A 19358-nucleotide genomic window follows, 5' to 3' on the forward strand; every position below is an offset into this window, starting at 1 on the left:
GTGAAACCCCGTCTCTACTAAAAATACAAAAAAATTAGCCAGGTATGGTGGCGGGTGCCTGTAGTCCCAGTTATTCGGGAGGCTGAGGCAGGAGAATGGTGTAAACCCGGGAGCTTGCAGTGAGCCGAGATCGTGCCACTGCACTCCAGCCTGGGTGACAGAGCAAGACTCCATCAAAAAAAAAAAAAAAAAAAAAAAAAAAAAAAAAAAAGGGCCAGGCGCAGTGGCTCACGCCTGTAATCCCAGCACTTTGGGAGGCTGAGGCGGGTGGATCACAAGGTCAGGAGATTGAGACCATCCTGGCTAACATGGTAAAACCCTGTCCCTACTAAAATTACAAAAAAATTATCCGGGCATGGTGGCCGGGTGCCTGTAGTCCCAGCTACTCAGGAGGGTGAGGCAGGAGAATGGTGTGAACCCGGGAAGCGGAGGTTGCAGTGAGCCAAGATTGTGCCACTGCACTCCAGTCTGGGCCACAAGAGTGAAACTCCATCTTAAAAAAAAAAAAAAAAAAAAAAAAGACTTACAGGCCAGGCGCGGTGGCTCAAGCCTGTAATCCCAGCACTTTGGGAGGCCGAGACGGGCGGATCACGAGGTCAGGAGATCGAGACCATCCTGGCTAACACGGTGAAACCCCGTCTCTACTAAAAATACAAGAAAATTAGCTGGGCGAGGTGGCGGGCGCCTGTAGTCCCAGCTACTCGGGAGGCTGAGGCAGGAGAATGGCGTGAACCCGGGGAGGCGGAGCTTGCAGTGAGCCGAGATCGCGCCACTGCACTCCAGCCTGGGGCACAGAGCAAGACTCCGTCTCAAAAAAAAAGACTTACAATCCTGAAGTTTGGAGAGGATATGTGGCAAATGGAACTCTCATACGTTCTTGGTGGGAGTGTGAAACAGTACAACCACTTTGGAAAATTGACAGTTTCTTATAGTTAAACATATATCAACCGAATCACAGCAACTCCACTTACAGATATTTATGTAAGAAAATAAAAACATAAGTCCACAAAAAAAAATTATACAAATGTTCACAGCAGCCTTATTCATAATGGCCCCACACTGGAAACAAACGTTCACAGAACATCATAAATTATGATGTCACACAATGGAATACAGTAAAACAGTAAAAAGGAATTAACTATTAATGAATTTTTTTCTTTTTAAAAATTTCATTAATTTTTTGTAGAGATGGGAGTCTCACTATGTTGCCCAGGCTGGTCTCAACCTGCTGGCCTCAAGTGATCCTCCTGCCTCAGTCTTCCAAAGCGCTGGGATTACAATGAGCCACCTCGCCTAGCCTGTATGAATCTTAAAAACTTATGTAGAGTGAAAGATGGCAGGTCCGCACACAAAAGACCCATACTGTAGAATTCCACTTTTTTGAAATTCAGGAGCCAGCCTTATTTACAGTGATACTAGTCAGAAGGCGGCAGTGGCGGTGGTGGCTTTGGTGGAGGGAATCAACCAAAAAGGGGCACAAGGCCACATTCTAGAGTGATGGAAATGTTCTATATCTTGTGTGGTGCTTGGGTTACATGGTGGTACAATTGTCAAAACTCATCAAATTGAATATTTAAGATCTGTGTTTTTAATCGTATATAAAGTATACCTTAATTTTTAATAGCCTTAAGTAGTTGTGCCCAAGGCCATAGAACAACCCGTTCACAGCTTGCAGATTCAGTTCTGTAATCAAACTAAAGGGGTATGTGCGAATTAGAAGTCTTCTTCCTTTAAAAAAAAAAACAAAAAAAACCTGTAAGCTTACTTTTGGGAACATCATCAATACAGGCTGGGGCCAAAAGAATAAGTTTTCTGAGAAAATAACTTCAAGCTAAGGCCCAGTAGGCTGGTGAGTCCCAGAACTTGCTGAACATATCTGAAGATGGCACTTTTCCCTGGGCAGTGTCACACTGGGTGAGTGGCTGAGCTCCAGATGTTAGAAGTCCTCACCACTCACCAACAACTCATACTGAGGAAGGGAGGGTTCAAGAGGGGTTCTCTGGTATCACTTCTGGCAAGCAAACTTAACGATGGCTATTCATAGAGCATTGGTATGTATCAGTTTGTAGTTGTAGCTATACAGGTTGGGCAATAAGACTCGGCACTGAAAGAGTGGCAAGCCCTCACTTAGTGTCAGCCTCTACTGTGCCTCAAGGGCCACTCACCATGAACTAGCCCCAGAGCCAGCCCCCACCTTCCAGAGCACTGAATCTTGAGAGGCACCTCCACAGACTTGCTGCACACTTCTGTCCCCTCAGGCACATTCCAAAGGGCCAGTGTCAAGACCCATACTGTAGAATTCCATTTATTTGAAATGCAAATAAGACTTGTTTGAGAATTTGATTTTTCTGTGGGTGAATTCTTTTCAGTAATTTTATCCTAATATAACTATAAATAGTGCTATGAGAGACTCAACAGGATATAAATTAGCCTTATGATTATTATTATTATTGGGTCTCACTCTGTCACCAGACTGGAGTGCAGTGGCATGATCTCAGCTCACTGCAACCTCTGCCTCCTGGGTTCAAGCATTCCTCCCACCTCAGCCCCCTGAGTAGCTAGGACCACAGGCACGTGCCACCATACCCAGCTATTTTTTTGTATTTTTTGGTAGAGATGGGGTTTCCTATGTTGCCCAGGCTGGTCTTGAGGCTGGTATTCAACTCTTGTCCTCAAGTGATCTGCCAGTCTCAGCCTCCCAAAGTGTTGGGATTATGGGCGTGAGCCACCGTGCCCAGCCAAATTAGCCTTATGTTTATTATTATTTTTTATTTTTTAGGGGGGGATCAGAGTGTCACTCTGTCGCCCAGGCTGGAATGCAGTGGTACAATCTTGCCTCACCACAATCTCTGCTTCCTGGGTGCAAGTGATTCTCCTGCCTCAGCCTCTCGAGTACCTGGGATTACAGGCGTGCACTATGACGCCCAGCTGATTTTCTTTTTTGTATTTTTATTTATTATTTTTTTTAGAGACAGGGTCTCGCTCTGTTGCTCTAGCTGGAGGGCAATGGGGCAATCACAGCTTACTGTAACCTCGAACTCCTGGGCTCAAATGATCCTCCTGCCTTGGCCTCCCAAAGTGCTGGGATTACAGGCATGAGCCACCATGCCAGTCCTGTATTTTTAGTAGAAACTGGGTTTCACCATGTTGGCCCGGCTGGTCTCAAACTCCTCACCTCAAGTGATCTGCCCGCCTTGGCCTCCCAAAGTTAGCCTTAATTTTAAAGTGTTCAATGACAGATTTATAATGCACTTCGAGTTCCACGTGAGAAAGGTTTCACACTCTGAGGCTGAATTACAATAAAACACTGACATTGTGAGTCATTTTCTATCCACTGACCCTTACCCTGCTCCTTGACTATCAATCCCCACTGGCTGTGCTGTATTCAGAGTTGAGCTCAGTCTCTCTCCCCGACTGCAAGACTCATTGCAGAGGTACCTATACCTATCACCATGGTCCTGAATAAAGTCTTCATCATCATGAAAAAAACCCAAACATTGACACTGGTAGTGCAGTAAAAGGCACAGCAGCCCAACGTCATTAAAAACCCAATTTGTGATTAACAGACACTCCCCTTCCCCAGAGCAGTAACCAGACCCAAAAGCATTTCTTCAGAATGAAGAGTCCAAAAGAGGTAGGAAAGAAAAGTAAAATGTTCAGAACTTCAAACTGCAATTACGCAACTCTCTCATGATGCTCTGTGTTCAGGCATCGTGGCTGAAAACCCTAGATTATTGGTTGTAAATCACACTACAAATAACCAAGCTTCAGCTATCTGATCTTTATCAAATACAATTAAATCCGGTGGTCAATTCCCACCTTCATCCCACTTTGACCTATCAGCAGCATCTGACATGGCAGATTCCAACCTCTCTGAAACACTCTTCACCTGACTTCCACAACACAAATTTCTCCTGATTTTCCTCTTACCTCTCTGATCACTTCTCGGTTCCTTCTGCTCGTTTCTCCTGATGGTGACTGTAGTAACCATGGCTCAGTCCCCAGTCTATTTCTCCTTTCCAACTATACTCACTCCCTTGGTGGTTCCATTCAGTGTTATGGCTTTTAAATGTTATCTATTCCCTGCTGACTCCCAAAGTTATCAGCCAGGTCCTCTTTGAGCTCCAGACGGGTGCAAACAACTGCCTATTAACATCTCTACTTGGGCCGGGCGCGGTGGCTCAAGCCTGTAATCCCAGCACTTTGGGAGGCCGAGACGGGCAGATCACAAGGTCAGGAGATCAAGACCATCCTGGCTAACACGGTGAAACCCCCATCTCTACTAAAAAATACAAAAAAAAAAAAAAACTAGCCAGGCGAGGTGGCGGGCGCCAGTAGTCCCAGCTACTCGGGAGGCTGAGGCAGGAGAATGGCGTAAACTTGGGAGGCGGAGCTTGCAGTGAGCTGAGATCTGGCCACTGCACTCCAGCCTGGGTGACAGAGTGAGACTCTGTCTCAAAAAAAAAACAAAAAAAAAAACAAAAAAAACATCTCTACTTGGATGTTTAATAGGTATCTCAGACTTAAAATGTCCAGAACTAAACTCCTGATGTTTCTCCCCAACAAACATACTCTTCCCACAATGCCTTCATCTCAGAAACTGGTAACACAAATTTTTCAACTGTTCAAATTAAAATCTTGGAGTTATCCTTGATTCTTCTTTTTCTTTCACACTTCACATCTGATCCATTAACAAGTTTTGCTAACTCTCTACCTTCAAAATATACCCTGCATTCAACCACCTCCCACAACTGCTATTACTACCACCTTTGTTCAGTCCACCCTTATCTCTCTCCTACATTATTGCAATAGCCTAACTGGTCTCCCAGCTTCTACCCTACCTGACCCCCTGCCTCCCATCTACTCTCAACATACCACTGAGAGGAACTCGATTAAAATGTAGTCAGATTAAGCCACTCCTCTGTCCAAACCTCCAAACGTTTCCCATCTCTCTTGGAGTAAAAGCCAAAGTTCTTTCACTGACCTACAAGGCCCTACATGATACATGTCTGCAATCCCACACTCCTTTTACCTTTCTGATTTTTTTTTTTTTTTTTTGAGACGGAGTCTCGCTCTGTTGCCCAGGCTGGAGTGCAGTGGCGCAATCTCGGCTCACTGTAACCTCTGTCTCCTAGGTTCAAGTGATTATCCTGCCTCAGCCTCCCAAGTAGCTGGGACTACAGGCGCCTGACACCACTCCCAGCTAATTTTTTGTATTTTTAGTAGAGATGGGGTTTCACCACGTTAGCCAGGATGGTCTCAATCTTCTGACCTCGTAATCCGCTCGCCTTGGCCTCCCAAAGTGCTGGGATTACAGGTGTGAGCCACTGCACCCGGCCTACCTTTCCAATCTTATATCCTACTCACTCTTCCTTCACTCACTCTGCTCCAGTAATGGTAGCTTTCTGGTGTCTGCACCCCAAACATGTCAGGTACATCCTGCCTCAGGACCTTTGCACTTACACTGTCCTCTACTGTGCAGACATCCACTTGGCTTTCTCTCTCTCTCATGGTTCCTTTAGGTCTCTACTTCTATGTTGTCTTTACAGAAACAGGTATATTTTTCCATTGTTTGTCTCTCCCCACCATCCCTGCTAGAATGTATGCTCCCTGAAGACAGCGAATTTTTTGTCTGTTTTGTTCACTGCTATATCCCCAGTGCCTAAAACAAGTTCTGACATGTAGTTGGTGCTAAATATTTGCTAAAAGAATGAAAGATTTCAGGCCTAGTTCCTGCATAGTCAGTCAATAAACTAAGATATATACTGAGCTCATCAAAACCATACATAATTCAGTAGGCTCTTGGGATATGCTTAAAAATGTAATAAAGAGGCCAGGCGCGGTGGCTCACGCCTGTAATCCCAGCACTTTAGGAGGCCAAGGCAGGTGGATCATGAGGTCAGGAGATTGAGACCACCCTGGCTAAACCCAGTCTCTACTAAAAATACAAAAAATTAGCCGGGCATGCTGGTGGACACCTATAGTCCCAGCTACTCAGGAGGCTGAGGCAGGAGAATGGCGTGAACCCGGGAGGTGGAGCTTGCAGTGAGCAGAGATGGCGCCACTGCACTCCAGCCTGGGTGACAGAGCAAGACTCCATCTCAACAACAACAACAAAAAAGTAATAAAGAGATTTCCTATGTCACTAGCCTAAGTACTTTGGAGCGGAATCTGGCTTGAAGGTTCAGGAAAGAAAACAAGCACCATAATAGCTTTGCTTGATGCTTGGGGTAAGGAAGATGAGCTGCTGCTCTGTCTTCTACTACATTATGATACGCCAAGATGCTGCTCTCACATAGAACTGTCTCTCCAACCATCATGCCTCCTCCACAGGGCATGACCCAGGCCTATCCATCACCTCAGTCCCCTTGCAGTCAAGTTTCCTCCCTCTTACCAGAGAAGTTATATTGTGTTGAGCAAGCCTTGCAGGACAACAGTGACCTAGCACCTAAGGGACATACTGAGTCAAATGTCAACAGACAAACGTGAAGGGAAGGCAAGTGATAATGGACCCAAATAAATGATAGTGACTGAAACCTGACCAGTTCAGGAACCACTATGGCTGCAGTGAAGCCTCCTTGCCCCCATGGCCAGTCCATCCTTCCATTCCATCAGCTGGACATCCTGATGTCTCTCTCCTGGTTCTGACCATTTTCTTCCCCAACCCTTAAGTGCCCATAGGATAAAGCCCAAATTCCTTGATGGGGCTCACAAAGCATCTCCCCAGTGTGGGTGGGACCGTTCTTCATCTTTCTCCTATGACTGCATTTGTCAGGCTAGAAGCTACCATACCTGACCCTTTCAGTTCTGCTCAGAGATTGTGGTCCATGCTGTTTGCTTTGCCTGGGACAACCTTTTCCGACTATCCCAGGTTAACTCCTTCTCAGGAGATCTGTTAGGTCTCCAGTTAAACAACATTTCTTCAGAGAAGCTGTGCCTCAGCTGGTTAAGTGATTCTATTCACAGTCCCCACAGCAGCCTAAGCTTTGGCTTTCAAAGGCTCAGCATGCTTCACTGGCTCACCTATTTAGTGTCTGTCATGATGGTAGGACCTTGCTTGTCTCACATGCTGCTGTGTCACCAGGACAGAGCACAGTGCCTGACATGGAGTAGGTGCTGAGTAACGATTGAAAAACAAGCATACAGGTGGAACGTGGTGGCTCACACCTGTAATCCCAGAACTTTGGGAGGCCAAGGCAGGTGGATCACCTGCTGCTAGGAGTTCGAGACCAGCCTGGCCAACACGGAGAAACCCTGTCTTTACTAAAAATACAAAATAATAATAATAATTAGCTGACCATGGTGGTGCATGCCTGTAATCCCAGCTACTCAGGAGGCCAAGGCAGGAGAATCGCTTGAACCTGGGATGTGGACGTTGCAGTGAGCCAAGATCACGCCACTGCACTCCAACCTGGGGGACAGAGTGAGACTCTGTCTCAAAATAAATAAATAAATAAATAAATAAATAAATAAATAAAGGAAAAGCAAAGGAAAGAAATGCTACCCCTCCAGCTCTATAGTTGACATGGCAGTAAACTGCTAGGCAACTACCATGTCATCAGAGAACAGACCAAGCCCTAGCCAGAGATGCCAGCTCCTAATTCTACCTTGCTCCACACAGTGTCCCAGGAAGGACACTAATGACAGGCTAATGATCTATCCTATGAAGCATAACTACCCAATGTACAAAAAGGATCAGAAAAATTGGATCATAAAGGAGAAGTAAATTTAACACTCACAGGAGTATCTGGATCACTGTGAGGTTTTATTTTTTTGAAATGGAGTCTGGCCGGGCGCGGTGGCTCAAGCCTGTAATCCCAGCACTTTGGGAGGCCGAGGCGGGTGGATCACGAGGTCAGGAGATCGAGACTATCCTGGCTAACATGGTGAAAACCCGTCTCTACTAAAAATACAAAAAACTAGCCGGGCGTGGTGGCGGGCGCCTGTAGTCTCAGCTACTTGGGAGGCTGAGGCGGGAGAATGGCGTGAACCCGGGAGGCGGAGCTTGCAGTGAGCCGAGATCACGCCACTGCACTCCAGCCTGGGAGACACAGCGAGACTCCGTCTCAAAAAAAAAAAAAAAAAAAAAAAAAAAAGAAATGGAGTCTTATTCTGTCGCCCAGGCGGGAGTGCAGTGGCACGATCTTGGCTCACTGCAACCTCCACCTCCCAGGTTCAAGCGATTCTCCTGCCTCAGCCTCCTGAGGAGCTGGGATTATAGGCACGTGCCACCACACCAGGCTAATTGTTGTATTTTTGGTAGAGATGGGGTTTCATCATGTGGGCCAGGGTGGTCTCAAACTCCCGACCTTGTGATCCGTCTGCCTTGGCCTCCCAAAGTGCTGGAATTACAGGAATGAGCCATTGCACCCCACCTCAGCTACTTACTAACATAGGCAAAGTACTTATCTACTGGCTACATTAGGTATTTATTGATTTTATATATGTATCTATCTATATATATATATATATTTTTTTTTTTTTTTTGAGACGGAGTCTTGCTCTGTCGCCCAGGCTGGAGTACAGTGGCCGGATCTCAGCTCACTGCAAGCTCCGCCTCCCGGGTTCACACCATTCTCCTGCCTCAGCCTCCCGAGTAGCTGGGACTACAGGCGCCCGCCACCGTGCCCAGCTAATTTTTTGTATTTTTAGTAGAGACGGGGTTTCACCGTGTTAGCCAGGATGGTCTCGATCTCCTGACCTTGTGATCCACCCGTCTCGGCCTCCCAAAGTGCTGGGATTATAGGCGTGAGCCACCGCACCCGGCCTTTATATATATTTTTTTGAGATGGGGTTTCCCTCTTTTTTGCCTAGGCTGGAGTGCAATGGTACAATCTCAGCTCACTGCAACCTCCGCCTCTCAGGTTCAAGCGATTCTTCTGCCTCAGCTTCCCAAGTAGCTGGGATTACAGGTGCACACCACTACGCCCAGACAATTTTGTAGTTTTAGTAGAGACAGGGTTTCACCATGTTGGCCAGGCTGGTCTTGAACTCCTGACCTCCAGTAATCCACCCACCTCGGCCTCCCAAAGTGCTGGGATTATACGTGTGAGCCACTGCACTCGGCCTATTTATTTTTTGAAATGGAGTCTCCCTCTGTCACCCAGGCTGGAGTGCAGTGGCACCATCTCGGCTTACTGCAACCTCTGCCTCCAGTGTTCAAGCAATTCTCAAGCGTCTGCCCCCCGAGTAGCTGGGATTACAGGTACACACCACCACACCTGGCTAACTGTTGTAGTTTTAGTAGAGACGGGGTTTCACCATGTTGGCCAGGATGGTCTCGAACGTCTGACCTCAAGTGATCTGGCCTCCCAAAGTGCTGGGATAACAGGCATGAGCCTCTGTGCCCAGTCATTCCTTAACATTTTTAAATGCCACCTGAATCAAGCATTATGCCAGGAGTTGGGACATACAAGCATGATCCAAACAAACAGGCCAGGTCCCTGGAGCTTACAGTTTCCATTTCTTGCTACCCTTAGCCAAATACCAAGGACTGATGTGACTGAAGAACATAGTGAGTGTTCAACGACCTTTCCCTGTGGCAGGCATGTAAACCAAGACTCTGCCTTTGCCTTTGAATCACTGAGGTAAAGCACACTTGTCTGCGATGCACATGAAGTAGCCAACCCTAGAGAGGTGTTACCTGTGGTCCCAAGAAGAGGGTATTTAATTATGCTAAACATTTTTCAATGTGCAAACCTAATTGACTGAAGTTTTCTTGTGTTTTCTACCTTCTATATAGATAGGAGTGCTCTGTTTCTGAGAAAAGTGCTTGCTATTTCAATGGTAGCAAAAGACACTTTGGGTCACCCATCTGTCTTCCTTCTGGATTTCAGGGTACTCAAGAGTGCAGGGACCCTGATGGGTGTTCTCTAACTCTGTGTTACATAGTCTCTGGTCACTGGGAAGGTTAAGTAGTTCCCCCGTGACAGGAAAGGTCCAGGGCCCTTCACAAGCACCACCTACTTATACACAGAAAACGGCTTACCAGCTGGGCCATGATCATGTTGAGTAGTGAGTTAACAATCTTCCAGCTAGCTGCTAAATGAGAGATGTAAAATATCGAATCTCAGTGGCTGAGGCATGAGAATCACTTGAACCCAGGAGGTGGAGGCAGCAGTGAGCTAAGATCCCAGCACTGCACTCCAGCCTGGGCAACAGAGCAAGATTGTCTCAAAAAAAAAAAAAAAAACACCACGAGGCCAGGCGCGGTGGCTGATGCCTGTAATCCCAGGACTTTGGGAGGCTGAGACGGGTGGATCACCTGAGGTCAGGAGTTCAAGACCAGCCTAACCAATATGATGAAACCCCGTCTCTACTAAAAATACAGAAATTACCCAGGCATGGTGGCATGCTCCTGTAATCCCAGCTACTTGGGAGGGTGAGAGAGGAGAATCAGTTGAACCTGGGAGGCGGAGGTTGCAGTGAGCCAAGATTGCACCACTGCACTCTAGCCTGGGCAACAAGAGCGAAACTCCGTCTCAAAGGAAAAAAAAAAAGCAAAAAAACAAAAACAAAAAAACCCACCATGAACAGGAGCAAGCCCAGGGCTAAGAGAACTAAAACAGTCATTGAATTACAGTGATTTATTTTGAAAATAACATCAGATAAGAAATACTATGTTAAATCATCTTCCCCATTGCTCCAAAATACAAGCTGTGTCCCCTGAGCTTCTGAATGTGAGTTCAGGAATATGAATACAAAAGGTTGAAAAGCAACCGGATGTATAACTGACCTCTCTTCCATCCCCCTTCTCCCTGACAATCAGAGGATGCTTTGCAGGACAATTACACAATCTCACGTGCTCCCAGAGTCACCCCTAGAAGGGCCTCTCAGAGAGAATCATTTCCTAGGAGGAGCTACCCTGCCATAAAAACCACTAGCCACATGGAACATCCTATAATATACTTGCTGTCCATCAAGCACCACTAAAGAAACCCAAATGGTCAAAACCACCTGTCAACAAGAAACACCAGTCTTAGAAAGCAACATTTATGATCTATATAGTCACTTTTTTTTTTTTTGGAGACAGAGTCTTGCTCTGTCACCCAGGTTGGAGTGTGGTGGCATGATCTCGGCTCACCGCAACCTCCGCCTCCTAGGTTTAAGTGATTTTCCTGCCTCAGCCTCCCAAGAAGCTGTGATTACAGGCATGCACCACCACACCTGGCTAATTTTTGTAGTTTTAGTAGAGATGGGGTTTCACTATGTTGCCCGGGGTCATCTCGAACTCCTGACCTCAAGTGATCCACCCGCCTCGGCCTCCCAAAGTGCTGGGATTACAGGTGTCAGCCACTGTGCCCAGTCGTGTATAGTCACCTTTCAATTACACACACACAAACACACACACTCGTTATCCAGGTAACCTCATTACTGTTTGGTTCACTGACACCTGGGAAAGGAAACATCAGTGCCACCTAGTAGTCCCTGCCATCATTCTCCCCACTCACAAACCAATTTTCATAGAGTGAGAGGGGGTGAAGTCTCTCAGAAGATGAGTTTATATCCTCATTTATACCAGCAAAAAACTTTTAAGAGGGTTTACTTTTTAAAATATAGACCCATCTCTATTAGGAGTACAAGTACTGTAGTAAATGCAACACAAGCTATTTCAGTACTGTTTGTTTGAAATTTGTGTTGTTCATGTATTGTGATTTAACTTGTTGATGCATGTAAATTGGATGCATTTTGTTGCCACTGCATGTTTGTATTTTAAGGAGTCTCACTGTGTTGCCCAGGCTGGAGTGCAGTGGCACAATCTCAGTTCACTGCAACCTCTGCTTCCTGGGTTCAAGCCATTCTCCTGCTTCAGCCTCCTGAGTAGCTGAGATTACAGGTGTGCACCACCACCACTGGCTAATATTTATTTATTTATTATTTATTTTTTGAGACAGAGTCTTGCTCTGTTGCCCAGGCTGGAGAGCAGTGGCATGATCTCGGCTCACTGCAGCCTCTGCCTCCTGGGTTAAAGCAATTCTCCTGCCTCAGCCTCCTGAGTAGCCGGGACTTCAGGCAGGTGCCACCACGCCCAGCTAATTTTTGTATTTTTAGTAGAGATGGGGTTTCACCATGTTGGCCAGGCTGGTCTTGAACTCCTGACCTCAGGTGACTGGCCTGTCTTGGCCTCCCAAAGTGCTGGGATTACAGGTATGAGCCACCGTGCCTGGCTGCCACTACATGTTAAATGGTGGTCAATGTTTTTACAAAGAAATTCAACCAAAAATCATAAATAATAATAATAATAATAAAATACATACTAAGAAAACTATGGTGTTTTCTTATGTTCTATTTTGGCTACTTTTTTACATTTGTTTGGTAATCATATTGTATTCACAGTTTTGTATCCTGAGTTATTTTACTTACTCTTTTGACACAAGCATTTTTCTTTTTTCTTTTTGAGATGGAGTCTTACTGTCGCCCAGGTTAGAGTGCAGTGATGCAATCTCGGCTCACTGCAACCTCTGCCTCCCAGGTTCAAGTGATTCTCCTGCCTCAGCCTCCTGAGTAGCTGGGACTACAAGCATGCACCACCACACCCAGCTAATTTTCTGTATTTTTTCGTGGAGACAGGGTTTCGCCATCTGGGTCAGGCTGGTCTTGAACTCCTGGCCTCAAGTGATCCGCCCACCTCAGCCTCTGAAAGTGTTGGGATTACATGCGTGAGCCACCACACCCAGCCAGACATAAGGATTTTTCATGGTATCATAAATAGTTTTATGGGTTACATAATAGATATGTCATTGTGAAAGTGGAAAGACAAACTTAAATTGTTTTTCCTCTGCTTTTACACCACAACGATCAACACAGAAGACCAATGTGTGGGGGTTTCTCCCCATACACCAGGCTAGCAAGCAATTCTGCAGTCAACACCTGTTGGGTGTCCCTCAATTTAATTGTGACGTTATCTACCTGGAGAATCACATCAGATCCCCCGGGTAGAGGGCTCAGTCCCACAGACTTCCCCTCCCCAACTTCCAATGCCATCAAAAGCCCCAGGTTATTTCAACTGTGCCTCTGCCTGATGGGCTACAGAATGGAGATCCTATGACTCTCTCCTTCAGATTAATTAATTTGCTAGGGCAGCTCACAGAACTCTGTGGAAAACGTACTTTTATTTACTAGTTTATTATAAAGAACATTATAAAGGATAGAGATGAAGAAGGTACATAGGGCAAGGTATGGGGAAAGGGGCTTGGAGCTTTCGTGACCTCCCTGTGTTTATGGAGGCTTCATTAACTAGGCATGATTGATTAAACCACTGGCCATTGATGATCAACTTAACCTTCAGTCCTGCTCTCCTCCCCAGAGGCTGGGGAGTGGGGCTGAAAGTCACAACCCTCTAATAATGCTTTGATGTTTCCTGTGACCAGTCCTCAGCCTGAAACTACCCAGGAGCTGCCAGCCACCAGCCAACTCACTAGCATACAAAAATCCATCACTTAGGAGATTCCAGCGATTTGGTTGGTGCAAAAGCAATCGTGGTTTTTGCCATTACTTTGCAGCAAAATCCGCAACTGCTTTTGCACCAACCTACTGAAATTGCATGCCAGGAAACAGAGACAGAAGACCAAATATACATTTCACAATATCACAGCCACTGACCATGTGAACGAGCTTTTCATTCTCTACTGTTACACATTTACGACATTTTCATTTTGCTTCCTGTTATACAGGTTAAGAAATTATGGTCTAGTGGCCAGTCAGGGTCGCTCCCCCACCTGTAATCCCAGCACTTTGGGAGGTTGAGGTGAGCAGATCACTGAGGCCAGGAGTTCAAGACCAGCCTGGCCAACATGACAAAACCCCCGTCTCTACTAAAAATACAAAAATTAGCCAGGCATGAAGGCGCACACCTGTAATCCCAGCTACTCGGGAGGCTGAGGCACAAGAATCGCTTGAACCCAGGAGGTGGACACTGCAGTGAGCCGCGATTGTGCTAATACACTCCAGCCTGGGAGATAGAAACACTGTCTCAAAAAAAATTATGATCCAGAAATTACACGATTTGCCTAAGGTTATCATCCTAAGTAAAATACAATTGTGAAAGTAAATGATGAAGATTTTGAGGTTATAAAGTGATACAGTAGAATCTCAAAGCCAAGTAGAAGTGTTCTGGGTTCTATTTTGGGGTTATCTAGTCTCATGAGAAATTGAGAGCTGACAATTTGAGAGAAGCAGTTATCCCAGGTCAGAAAGGAAGACCACACTAAATACCCAGTTCCCATTTCTCACAGCCTTCATTCCAAATCCTTGGATTTGGATCAAATAGAGGATTGATAGAAATCTTTACAGAAGCTCTTGGGAACGACTTAGAGAGGTGGCAGAGAGAGTGAGCTATGTTCCCATGAATTTCAAGACTATCCAGGGTCCCAAAGAGTATATACATTTTATCACCGGCTACCTTGAGAAATGACAGTACTTTGGACAAAAACACCACTTGCAACTCCCTTTCTAAGAGCAGGAGCTAGCAAACAAGTGCTTAAGGATAGGGTTTAAGTGTACTAAGTAACGTGGAAATACTCAACTCTTCCTTCTTAATGTTTAATCCATATTTGCTTTTTGTTTGTTTGTTTGTTTTTGAGACATACTTTTGCTCTTGTTGCCCAGGCTGGAGTGCAACGGCATGATCTTGGCTCACTGCAACCTCTGCCTCCTGGGTTCAAGCGATTCTCCTGCCTCAGCCTCCCTAGTAGCTGGGATCACAAGGACCCGCCAGGATACCCAGCTAATTTTTTGTATTTTTAGTAGAGACAGGGTTTCACTATGTTGGCCAGGCTGGTCTCCAACTCCTGACCTCAGGCGATCCACCCGCCTTGGCCTCCCAAAGTGCTGGGATTACAGGCGTGAGCCATTGCGCCTGGCTCTAATCCATATTTTCTTTTTTTTTTTTTTTTGAGACGGAGTCTCGCTCTGTCACCCAGGCTGGAGTGCAGTGGCTCAATCTCGGCTCACTGCAAGCTCCGCCTTCCAGGTTCACGCCATTCTCCTGCCTCAGCCTCCAGAGTAGCTGGGACTACAGGTGTCCGCCACCACACCCAGCTAATTTTTTGTACTTTTAGTAGAGACGGGGTTTCACCGTGTTAGCCAGGATGGTCTCAATCTCCTGATCTCGTGATCTGCCCACCTCAGCCTCCCAAAGTCTAATCCATATTTTCTAAGTGTTTATTCACATCACTATGAGAGAAAATTTTCATTTCTTACGTCTTTGAAGACAAGGTACTTTAGTGAGCTCATTCCCGACCCAATGTCTAACTTATAAGGTGGTGTTAGAGTATAGGGAAGTCTTCCTGCTTTCATGTTTTTCTCAGTATCTCTTATCATTCTAACTTTCATGAACCCAAGTTTTTCAAGTATCTTTCATTCTCAATTTTTAAAACACCTGCCATTTAAATTTTCCATAAGGACTTTTAGACTCCAAATTTCAGTTTACTTTTAAGTTTGCTAATATAAACCTACTACTTTTGAATGTAAGAAAGATAATGTTCCATTGCTAAACTGCATATAAGTTCTCAAAAATAGCAAAATCTCCAATTCCATTCTTTCCTAGATGTACTCTAATTCCAATTGTGGATTTGTTCTAGAATTGGACCCCCTGTCATAGAGACCCCCATCTCTTAAAAAAAAAAAAAAAAAAGACAAACTTTTTTTTATTAGCTGGCTATGGTGACATGCACCTGTGGTCCCAGCTACTCAGGAGGCTGAGGTGGGGGGGATCACTTGAGCCCAGGAGTCAGAGGCTGCAGTGAGCTGTGATCACGCCACTGTATTCCAGCCTTGGTGACAGAGCAAGACCCTGTCTCAAAAATGAATAAACATTTAAAAAAAATATGCATGAGTGACTTTTCAGGCATCAGAAAGGCACTTTTCCTATTTCTAAGTTAGCGGTCTCTCTGATTCCTGTGTTTTCTGAACACCAACCTCTGCATTTCAACTTCTAACATCAGATGACATTGCATCCCCATTCCATTTCTCCTCTTATGGGAAAACTAGAAAATCAGTTCAGTGAAAGTAGCTTCTGTTAGCATTGCTGGTTTATCTGGTAGTTTCCTCACGGTTGGCCTGTCAAACACTGTTGATTACTTTATTACAGGCCAGATATGATAACTGCCCTCAGTTGCTCCAGAAAATGGCATAGAAGTTAAGTAATTATTTGTCAAAGGTTTCACTGTCATAGCAACCAGGACTTTTGAGAGTCCTCTGTAAATCTACCCTTCTCTGAAAACAAGTGTTTTTCTGATTGGAGTTCAGAAAACGCACACAAATCCACAGGGCACACCACAGCCATATTTAAGCAGTACCCTCTCCAAAGCTCATTCAAAGTATTTGGGCCCAAGTTCAAAACACTCTCCCACACTCCATCCAGTTCCACAGATGGCAACTGCTCCCTTCCATTTTACCTTGACTTGATTTTGGCCTCCTTGTCTTACCTTCCTCTGGGTCAACCTGAAAGTAATGAAGGTTTCTGCACAGAACACAATGATTTTCATGAAGTCTTTCTGACAGAATTTGGTTAACAGTACTGATTTTCCACACAGGTTACATCTGCTTCTGATAATGCTCCATTATATCTCCTGAGGTATTTAAACAAAATAACCCCACAAGTGCAAGAAAAGTCAGTAAAAAGCACAGTCACAATACCCATAGTTATGGTATGATGCTGAAATTATGAAGCCAAAACAAAGTTTTCTTCTTTTTTTTTTTGAACCAGAGTTTAGCTCTTGTCATCCAGGCTGGAGTGCAATGGCGCGGTATCGGCTCACTGCGAATTCTGCCTCCCAGGTTCAAGCGATTCTCCTGCCTCAGTGTCCCAAGTAGCTGGGATTACAGACGTGTACCACCATGCCCAGCTAATTTTGTATTTTCAGTAGAGATGGGGTTTCATTATGTTGGTGAGGCTGGTCTCAAACTCCTGACCTCAGATGATCCACCCACCTCGGCCTCTCAAAGTGCTAGGATTACAGGCATGAGCCACTGCGCCCGGCCCAAAGCTTTCTTCTTTAAACTGATTTCACCTGTTAACATTATTATACTTCCAATCTATCTTCTTATAAGGGCAAGGGGAAAAACCTGCTGCAAAGTCAAATGTAAATAGAAAATTTGTTTTTATCAAGCGAGGGACAAACAAGCTTTGATGATTAGAATCAGGGACCATCTTTTAAAAATCACATACTTCTAATTTTTAAGTTTTGGGTCAGGAGAGGCTTTTTAAAAAATACCTAGTTCTACTACTAATGTGTTCTAGTATTACTATAGAAATCAGATATCAATTGCCCTAGCAAATAAAAACAAAAATGAGGGCTGGGCGTGGTGGCTCACACCTGTAATCTCAGCACTTTGGGAGGCCGAGGCAGGTAGATCATCTGAGGTCAGGAGTTCGAGACCAGTCTGGCCAACATGTGAAACCCCTTCTCTACTAAACATACAAAAATTAGCTGGGCATGGTGGTACATGCCTGTAGTCCCAGCTACTTGGGAGGCTGAGGCCGGAGAATCGCTTGAACCTGGGAGACGGAGGTTGCAGTGAGCTGAGATTGCACCACTGCACTCCAGCATGGGTGACAGAGACTCCGTCTCAATAAATAAATAAATAAACAAACCCAAACCAATGATTATTCCATAGCAAAAGTGGGAAAACCAGGTGGTAAGAGAAAACCTCTCACAATAGGATCTTTATCTGTGAAATAAGGAATCGACCAACAGAAGCGTCTGTTGAAAATTTTCCTCTCTTGGTCCAGGCAGGTTCTCTAAACTCCCAATCCCAAAAGCAGTTAATTTTTTCACGATTTCTGTAAAATAGATGGCCTTAAAATTCTTTTGTTCTCTAGTGTAGCTTTTCAGAAGGAAGTAAGTTTCCTTATCAAGAATGAATATAGCTTCCCCGACTCAAAGAAAACCATCTTCTCTATATTGCTCCGTATCACAATAAATTTAAGTGTCTTCCTTTTCTAAATTAAATACTGTTCCCTTCAACTTAAGGGCCACACACTAAGGGCTATTCCTTTAGAGGCTTTTGGGCCCCACAGATCACAAAGGTGGTGCCCTGCCCCAGTTCTTTTTGGACATTTAAAAGGGCATCCACTTTCTTGCCCTCAGGATGACATTATGGGAACAATGAACATAAATAAGACAGTTAAATAAGCTTCCTTGATGCCTATCCAATGCAGCTTTCAACTCTTCTACCCTGCCTTGCTCTTTAGATCGTGCTGTAGTCTGGAGGATAAACTCTTCACACAATCATTCCCAAGCCCTCATGTTCCTGTCCACTCTTCCTCCCTCACCTTTTAAGTGTGATAGGGCCTTGATGGGAATACCTCACTTCACCTTTTGTCTCAAGTCCATCTGCTTCCTTCCAGAGCTACAAAGGTAGGCCAGGGCCACTGAGACATGGCCATAGGGTATATGGGGGCTGGCAGAGTCACTCGCACCTTCTGGGGTGTCCCTTCTTCCACCTGTCAACTGAAAACCCGTTTCTTAAATATCTATCCCCAAAAGTCCCATATCATTCTGAAAGGGGATGAACTAGCTACCCCACGAGCCCTTTGTCCCAAGCTTCTACACCTCACACACATCCTCATCCACAAAGCGTCCATCCTAACACAGGCAGGAGGTCGGCTAGGCACAGGGCAGGGGAGACTAGGTTTTTGCATCTGGTAAAGGATGGATTATGTCTCAGGTTCTTCCAGGATCCCAAATCCTATAATTCTACCACCAAGCCTGCGGGTCCTATTTCTGCGGTGGAAAGGGCGAACCCCAAGGCGACCCTTCACTCCGCCCGCCTGCAGGCAGTTGGAACGAGCCCCCTCCAGCCCCGGCTCTGCGGGTCCACGCCTCCAACCTCCGGCGCCGGGCCTCGGAGGAGGCCCTGTCGCCGCCAGCTCCCGGCCGCGCCATGCCCTCCTTCGCCCTCACCCGCCGCCGCTGGCCGCCTCTCACCTGGCACGCTGGCATCGCCCACTCCGCGCTGCACTGGAGACCATGGGTCCCGGGGGGTCTCGGCAGCCACCCATCCGCTTTAAGGAAGGCTGGCGGGGATGCGCGGGCCCGGGAGTCCAGGGCGCCGCCACCCGGAACGCGCCGCCTGGTTTCTAAGGAACGGGGGGCTCTGGAAAGGGAGGGGCGGGACGGCATAAGGACTGCGCATGCTCTATAACGGGAGTGGGCCTACGCTGGGAGGGGCCGTAGCGGGGAACTGCGCATGCTCGCAGGTTGGGGGCGGAGGTTAAGCAGCCTGGCTAGGAGGCTCACGTCGTTCATTTCCGGCGGCGGAGGCGGCGGAGCCAGCGGTTTCCTAAGCTTGGCTTCTCTCCGGTCCGCTGACCGGCGTCAAGAACCAGGTTTTGGGAGCTGTGGTTAGCCTTG

At 46.1% G+C, this 19358-nt stretch overlaps 1 protein-coding gene and 1 long non-coding RNA gene across 9 annotated transcripts in view; one reads left to right on the top strand and one right to left on the bottom strand.

Moving 5' to 3' along the window:
• Nucleotides 1-2471, top strand: part of LOC144337649 (uncharacterized) — a 32224-nt gene extending 29753 nt beyond the window's left edge. Inside the window, exon 2 of the long non-coding RNA XR_013411060.1 lies at nucleotides 1298-2471. This is a non-coding gene — a long non-coding RNA (uncharacterized LOC144337649). The remainder of the gene's footprint in view (nucleotides 1-1297) is intronic.
• The window catches only part of GFOD2 (Gfo/Idh/MocA-like oxidoreductase domain containing 2), a 53546-nt gene extending 34460 nt beyond the window's left edge, over nucleotides 1-19086 (bottom strand). For 4 of the 8 annotated variants that reach the window (XM_077983578.1, XM_077983576.1, XM_077983577.1 and 1 more), the window contains exon 1: nucleotides 18933-19086. The gene's annotated coding sequence lies outside the window, so the exon portion shown is untranslated. 8 annotated transcript variants of the gene reach the window in all.
• Between the last annotated feature and the right edge of the window lie 272 nt (nucleotides 19087-19358).

This window comes from Macaca mulatta, chromosome 20 (assembly GCF_049350105.2).
Source record: "Macaca mulatta isolate MMU2019108-1 chromosome 20, T2T-MMU8v2.0, whole genome shotgun sequence".
In the NCBI taxonomy this organism is placed as follows: domain Eukaryota; kingdom Metazoa; phylum Chordata; class Mammalia; order Primates; family Cercopithecidae; genus Macaca; species Macaca mulatta.